The following is an 8,412-nucleotide window of genomic DNA, read 5'->3' on the forward strand; positions in this document are numbered from 1 at the left end:
AATGAATGAATGAACGAATGAATGGGAAGCGTTTCGCCCGCGGACACGCCCCTCAGCCGGGCCTCATTCATTCATTCATTCGTTCATTCATTCGTTCATGTGAATGAATGAATGAACGAATGAATGGGAAGCGTTTCGCCCGCTGAGACGCCCCTCAGCCGGGCCTCGTTCATTCATTCATTCGTTCATTCATTCGTTCATTCATTCGTTCATGTGAATGAATGAATGAACGAATGAATGGGAAGCGTTTCGCCCGCTGACACGCCCCTCAGCCGGGCCTCGTTCATTCATTCATTCGTTCATTCATTCGTTCATTCATTCGTTCATGTGAATGAATGAATGAACGAATGAATGGGAAGCGTTTCGCCCGCGGACACGCCCCTCAGCCGGGCCTCGTTCATTCATTCATTCGTTCATTCATTCGTTCATTCATTCGTTCATGTGAATGAATGAATGAACGAATGAATGGGAAGCGCTTCGCCCGCGGAGACGCCCCTCAGCCGGGCCTCGTTCATTCATTCATTCGTTCATTCATTCGTTCATTCATTCGTTCATGTGAATGAATGAATGAACGAATGAATGGGAAGCGTTTCGCCCGCGGACACGCCCCTCAGCCGGGCCTCATTCATTCATTCATTCGTTCATTCATTCGTTCATGTGAATGAATGAATGAACGAATGAATGGGAAGCGTTTCGCCCGCGGACACGCCCCTCAGCCGGGCCTCATTCATTCGTTCATTCATTCATTCATTCACATGAATGAATGAATGAATGAATGAATGGGAAGAGCTTGGGAAGTACAAATTGGCAACAAATTCATTCATTCATTCACTCACTCATTCAATCGCGTTGATTGAGCACTTCCTGTGTGCAGAGTGCTCAGTCTAGTGAGTGAATGAATGAATGAATGGGAAGAGCTTGGGAAGTAGAAGTTGGCAACAAATTCATTCATTCATTGATTCAATCGTATTGATTGAGCGCTTCCTGTGTGCAGAGCGCTCAGTCTGGTGAATGAATGAATGGATGAATGAATGAATGAATGAATGGGAAGCGCTTGGGAAGTACAAGTTGGCAACGAATTCATTCCTTCATTCTTTCATTCATTCAATCATATTGATTGAGCACTTCCTCTGTGTGGAGCACTCAGTCCGGTGAATGGATGAATGAATGAATGAATGAATGGGAAGCGCTTGGGAAGTACAAGTTGCCAACAAATTCATTCATTCATTCATTCAATCGTATTGATTGAGCGCTTCCTGTGTGCGGAGCGCTCAGTCCGGTGAATGAATGAATGAATGAATGGGAAGAGCTTGGGAAGTAGAAGTTGGCAACAAATTCATTCATTCATTGATTCAATCGTATTGATTGAGCGCTTCCTGTGTGCAGAGCGCTCAGTCTGGTGAATGAATGAATGGATGAATGAATGAATGGGAAGCGCTTGGGAAGTACAAGTTGGCAACAAATTCACTCATTCATTCCTTCCTTCACTCATTCAATCGTATTGATTGAGCGCTTCCTGTGTGCAGAGCACTCAGTCTAGTGAATGAATGAATGAGAAGCGCTTGGGAACTACAAGTTGGCAACAAATTCATTCATTCATTCATTCATTCATTCAATCGTATTGATTGAGCGCTTCCTGTGTGCGGAGCACTCATGTCCTGTGAGTGAGTGAATGAATGAAATAATGAATGAATGAATGAATGAATGAATGGGAAGCGCTTGGGAACTACAACTTGGCAACAAATTCATTCCTTCATTCAATCGTATTGATTGAGCGCTTCCTGTGTGCAGAGCGCTCAGTCCTGTGAATGAATGAATGACTGAATGAATGAATGGGAAGTGCTTGGGAACTACAAGTTGGCAACAAATTCATTCCTTCATTCAATTGTATTGATTGAGCGCTTCCTGTGTGCAGAGCGCTCAGTCCTGTGAATGAATGAATGAGTGAATGAATGAATGGGAAGCGCTTGGGAACTACAAGTTGGCAACAAATTCATTCCTTCATTCAATCGTATTGATTGAGCGCTTCCTGTGTGCGGAGCGCTCAGTCCTGTGAGTGAGTGAATGAATGAATGAATGAATGAATGGGAAGCGCTTGGGAAGTACAAGTTGCCAACAAATTCACTCATTCCTTCCTTCCTTCCTTCACTCATTCAATCGTATTGATTGAGCGCTTCCTGTGTGCAGAGCACTCAGTCTAGTGGATGAATGAATGAATGAGAAGCGCTTGGGAACTACAAGTTGGCAACAAATTCATTCATTCATTCATTCAATCGTATTGATTGAGCACTTCCTGTGTGCGGAGCACTCATGTCCTGTGAGTGAGTGAATGAATGAAATAATGAATTAATGAATGAATGAATGAATGAATGGGAAGAGCTTGGGAAGTACAAGTTGGCAACAAATTCATTCATTCATTCAATCGTATTGATTGAGCGCTTCCTGTGTGCAGAGTGCTCAGTCTGGTGAATGAATGAATGAATGAATGAATGAATGGGAAGCGCTTGGGAAGTACAAGTTGGCAACAAATTCATTCATTCATTCATTCAATCGTATTGATTGAGCGCTTTCTGTGTGCGGAGTGCTCAGTCCTGTGAATGAATGAATGAGTGAATGAATGAATGGGAAGCGCTTGGGAACTACAAGTTGGCAACAAATTCATTCCTTCATTCAATCGTATTGATTGAGCGCTTCCTGTGTGCGGAGCACTCAGTCCTGTGAGTGAGTGAATGAATGAATGAATGAATGAATGAATGAATGAATGGGAAGCGCTTGGGAACTACAAGTTGGCAACAAATTCACTCATTCATTCCTTCCTTCCTTCATTCATTCAATCGTATTGATTGAGCGCTTCCCGTGTGCGGAGCACTCAGGCCTGTGAATGAATGAATGAATGAATGAATGAATGAATGAATGAATGGGAAGCGCTTGGGAAGTACAAGTTGGCAACAAATTCCTTTCATTCATTCGTATTTATTATTGAGCGCTTCCTGTGTGCAGAACACTGGACTGAGTGCTCTGCACACAGGAAGCACTCAATCAATACGATTGAATGAATGAATGAATGGGAAGCACTTGGGAAGTACAAGTTGCCAACAAATTCATTAATTCATTCCTTCATTCATTCAATCGTATTGATTGAGCGCTTTCTGTGTGCGGAGCGCTCAGTCTAGTGAATGAATGAATGAATGAATGGGAAGCGCTTGGGAAGTACAAGTTGCCAATAAATTCATTCCTTCATTCCTTCATTCATTCAATCATATTGATTGAGCGCTTGCTGTGTGCGGAGCACTCAGTCCTGTGAGTGAGTGAATGAATGAATGAATGAATGAATGGGAAGCACTTGGGAACTACAAGTTGGCAACAAATTCATTCATTCATTCCTTCATTCATTCAGTCGTATTGATTGAGCACTTCCTGTGCGCGGAGCACTCAGTCCGGTGAATGAATGAATGAATGAATGAATGAATGAATGGGAAGTGCTTGGGAAGTACAAGTTGGCAACAAATTCATTCATTCATTCCTTCACTCATTCAATCGTATTGATTGAGCACTTCCCGTGTGCAGAGCACTCAGTCCAGTGAATGAATGAATGAATGAATGAATGAATGGGAAGTGCTTGGGAAGTACAAGTTGGCAACAAATTCATTCATTCATTCCTTCATTCCTTCACTCATTCAATCGTATTGATTGAGCGCTTCCTGTGTGCGGAGCACTCAGTCCTGTGAGTGAATGAATGAATGAATGAATGAATGAATGAATGAATGGGAAGCACTTGGGAAGTACAAGTTGCCAACAAATTCATTCCTTCATTCCTTCATTCATTCAATCGTATTGATTGAGCGCTTCCTGTGTGCGGAGCACTCAGGCCTGTGAATGAATGAATGAATGAATGAATGAATGAATGAATGAATGAATGAATGAGAAGCGCTTGGGAAGTACAAGTTGGCAACAAATTCCTTTGATTCATTCGTATTTATTATTGAGCGCTTCCTGTGTGCAGAACACTGGACTGAGTGCTCTGCACACAGGAAGCACTCAATCAATACGATTGAATGAATGAATGAATGGGAAGCGCCTGGGAACTACAAGTTGGCAACAAATTCATTTATTCAATCGTATTGATTGAGCGCTTACTGTGTGCAGAGCACTGGACTAAGCGCTTGGGAAGTACAAGTTGGCAACAAATTCATTCATTCATTCATTCAATCATATTTATTGAGCGCTTACTGTGTGCAGAGCACTGGACAAAGCGCTTGGGAAGTACAAGTTGGCAACAAATTCATTCATTCATTCAATTGTATTTATTGAGCGCTTACTGTGTGCAGAGCACTGAGCGCTCAATAAATACGACTGAATGAATGAATGAATGGGAAGCGCTTGGGAAGTACAAGTTGGCAACAAATTCATTCATTCATTCATTCAATCATATTTATTGAGCGCTTACTGTGTGCAGAGCACTGGACAAAGCGCTTGGGAAGTACAAGTTGGCAACAAATTCATTCATTCATTCAATCGTATTTATTGAGCGCTTCCTGTGTGCACAGCACTGTACTAAGCGCTTGGGAAGTACAAGTTGGCAACATCTAGAGATGGTCCCTACCCAACAGCGGGCTCACAGTCTAGAAGGGGGAGACAGATAACAAAACAAAACATATAAACCAAATAAAATAGAATATGTACAAGTAAAATAGAGTGCATGCCCTTGCCTAATAATAATGATGGTACTTGGTAAGTGCTCACTATGCGCCATGCACTGTTGCCTGATAATAATGATAATGGTATTTGATAAGCGCTCACCATGCGCCACATGCTGTTGCCTGATAATAATAATGGTATTTGATAAGCACTCACTATGCACTATGTACTGTTGCCTAATAATAAAATGGTAATTGTAAGCGCTCACTAAGCGCTACGCAGTGTTGCCTAATAAAAATGGTATTTGATGCGCTACGTGCTGTTGCCTAATAATAATGATGGTACTTGATAAGCGCTCACTATGCGCTACACAGTGTTGCCTGATAATAATAATAATGGTATTTGATGAGCGCTCACTATGTGCCACGCGCTGTTGCCTGATAATAATGGTATTTGATAAGCGCTCACTATACGCCACGCGCTGTTGCCTGATAACGGTATTTGATAAGCGCTCATTAAGTGTCACGTGCTGTTGCCTGATAATAATGGTATTTGATAAGCACTCACTATGCACCACACGCTGTTGCCTGATAATAATGGTATTTGATAAGCGCTCACTATGCGCTACGCGTTGTTGCCTGATAATAATAATAATAATGGTACTTGATAAGCGCTCACTATGCACTATGCACTGTTGCCTAATAATCAAATGGTAATTGTAAACGCTCACTAAGCATTATGCACTGTTGCCTAATAATAAAAATGGTATTTGATGAGCACTCACTATGCGCTATGCATTGTTGTCTGATAATAATAATAATAATGGTATTTGATAAGCACTCACTATGCACTATGCACTGTTGCCTAATAATAAAATGGTAATTATAAGCACTCACTAAGCGCTATGCACTGTTGCCTAATAATAAAAATGGTATTTGATGAGCACTCACTATGCGCTACGTGCTGTTGCCTAATAATAATGATGGTACTTGATAAGCGCTCACTATGCGCCACGTGCTATTGCCTGATAATAATAATAATAATGGTAATTGTAAGCGCTCACTAAGCACTATGCACTGTTGCCTAATAATAAAAATGGTATTTGATGAGCACTCACCATGCGCTACGTGCAGTTGCCTAATAATAATGATGGTACTTGATAAGCACTCACTATGCGCCACGTGCTATTGCCTGATAATAATAATAATAATGGTATTTGATAAGCGCTCACTATGCGCCACGCGCTGTTACCTGATAATAATAATAATGGTATTTGATAAGCGCTCACTATGCACCACATGCTGTTGCCTAATAATAATGACATTTGTTAAGCGCTCTTTATGCGCTATTGCCCAATAATAAAAATGGTATTTGATAAGTGCTCACTATTCGCTATGCACTGTTGCCTAATAATAAAAATGGTGTTTGATAAGCGCTTACTCTACACTATGGGATTAGAACCCATATCCTTCTGATTCCCAGACCTGTGCTCTATCCACTAGGATCCAGCGCTACGCGCTGTTGCCTGATAATAATAAAAATGATATTCCTTTTTATGTCCAATTCTCCACATCGACCCCGATCGGATCTGGAGAGATTCCCTCATTCGATCGTATTTATTGAGCACGAGCACTGTACGAAGCACTTGGAAAGTACAGTTCAGCAACAGATAGAGAGATAATAATAATAATAATGGCATTTATTAAGCGCTTACTATGTGCAAAGCACCGTTCTAAGCACTGGGGAGGTTACAAGGGGATCAGGTTGTCCCACGGGGAGCTCACAGTCTTAATCCCCATTTTACAGATGAGGTAACCGAGGCCCAGAGAAGTTAAGTGACTTGCCCAAAGTCACACAGCTGACAATTGGTGGGGCTGGGATGAGTTTAATATGGACAAGAAAGGGGGGACGGTGATAGAAGATAATTAAGGGAGCAGTGGTCTGCAGGCCTTAGCCTCGTCTCTTCTCCCTCAGCGGCCATGAATCAATCAAATTAAGGAAAATAATGCAATTGAGTGGAAGCGGGAGGGGAAGGAGTCGATGAATTAGGAATCTTCCTTCCGAGCCGGAATTGAAGCCGCTCCTCGCTCATGCTCTTCCTCAAGCTTGGAACTGTCTCCCTGTCCACACGACCCCCATCTCTTAATAATAATAATAATGGCATTTATTAAGCGCTTACTATGTGCAAGGCACTGTTCTAAGCGCTGGGGAGGTTACAAGGTGATCAGGTTGTCCCACGTGGGGCTCACAGTCTCAGTCCCCATTTTGCAGATGAAGTAACTGAGGCACAGCGAAGTGACTTGCCCAAAGTCACACAGCTGACAATTGGCGGAGCTGGGATTTGAACCCACGACCTCTGACTCCAAAGCCCGGGCTCTTTCCCACTGAGCCACGCCGCTTCTTAAAATCCCACCTCTTCCGACAAGCCTTTTCCCCGCTGAATTTCCCCGCACCGCCAAGCATATCATTCCTCCAGCAAACTCTACCACTTAGGAATTAATTTACTTCCCCTTAGCATTCAATGGGTCAGTGGTATTTAATGAGCACTTGTAGTAAGGGCTTGGGAGAATATAATACGACAGATTCGGCAGAAGCAGCGTGGCTTAGTACAGTGCTCTGCACACGGTAAGCGCTCAATAAATACGATTGATGATTGATTGATTGATCACGGGCCTGGGAGTTGGAAGTACCTGGGTTCTAATCCCGGCTCTGCCGGGTGTCCGCTGTGTGACCTTGAGCAAGTCACTTCACTTTTCTGGGCCTCAGTTACCTCATCTGTAAAATGGGGACAAGACTATAAGCCCCCTGTGGGACAGGGACTGTCCCTATTTATTTTACTGTCCCTATTTATTTACTCTATATTTTATTTTGTTAGTATGTTTGGTTTTGTTCTCTGTCTCCCCCTTTTAGACTGTGAGCCCGCTGTTGGGTAGGGACCGTCTCTAGATGTTGCCAATTTGTACTTCCCAAGCGCTTAGTACAGTGCTCTGCACATAGTAAGTGCTCAATAAATCAATCAATACGATTGATGATGATGATGACTGGGTCCAACCTGATTAACTTGTATCTAAAGCGCTAAGAAGAGCACTTGACAGTAAGTGCCTAACCCAGCACTTAGAACAGCACATAGTAAGCGCTTAAATGCCATAAAAAAGAACCATAATAATCATAATTATTATTATTATTATTACTACTGTTGCCCACAAGGACTTTACAGCCTAGGGAGTATGTGTGGCCATCCACTCTAGTTGTATATATTTTTGACCACTCTATTTCTGTATATTTTTAAAATTGGTTTTCCCTGTTCAGAGTGTAAGTTCCTTATGGGAAGGGAATGTGTCACTTCTTTATTCTGTCCAGTACAGTGCCCCTTGTAGGTCTTTGGTAAATGCCGCTACTTCTATTAATGGGGAACTGGGATTTAGTATTTATACTATGGCATTACAATTTTATGATTCAGGATTTACAGTGTTCCACGCACCGTGCAGATACAGCAATCAGTGCTACTTACTGAGCCCTTAATTGTGTGTAGAGCCCCATACTAAGCATTTGAATCTCTTTTAAACTGGGTGAGAACCGTCCAGAAAACGTCTTAATTACGGCAAAACGGTTGTAAACGTTGTATAAGTACAATAAATGTGTATTTTGGGAGTCTTTCTTTATCTTCTCGATTCTCCCGCTACGTTGCATCGTACCCAACTGTCGAGATCGACTCTGTCTCGGTTCCCGCAGCTGATAATAATAATAATAATAATAATGGCATTTATTAAGCGC

The sequence above is a fragment of the Tachyglossus aculeatus genome, chromosome 8, assembly GCF_015852505.1.
Source record: "Tachyglossus aculeatus isolate mTacAcu1 chromosome 8, mTacAcu1.pri, whole genome shotgun sequence".
In the NCBI taxonomy this organism is placed as follows: domain Eukaryota; kingdom Metazoa; phylum Chordata; class Mammalia; order Monotremata; family Tachyglossidae; genus Tachyglossus; species Tachyglossus aculeatus.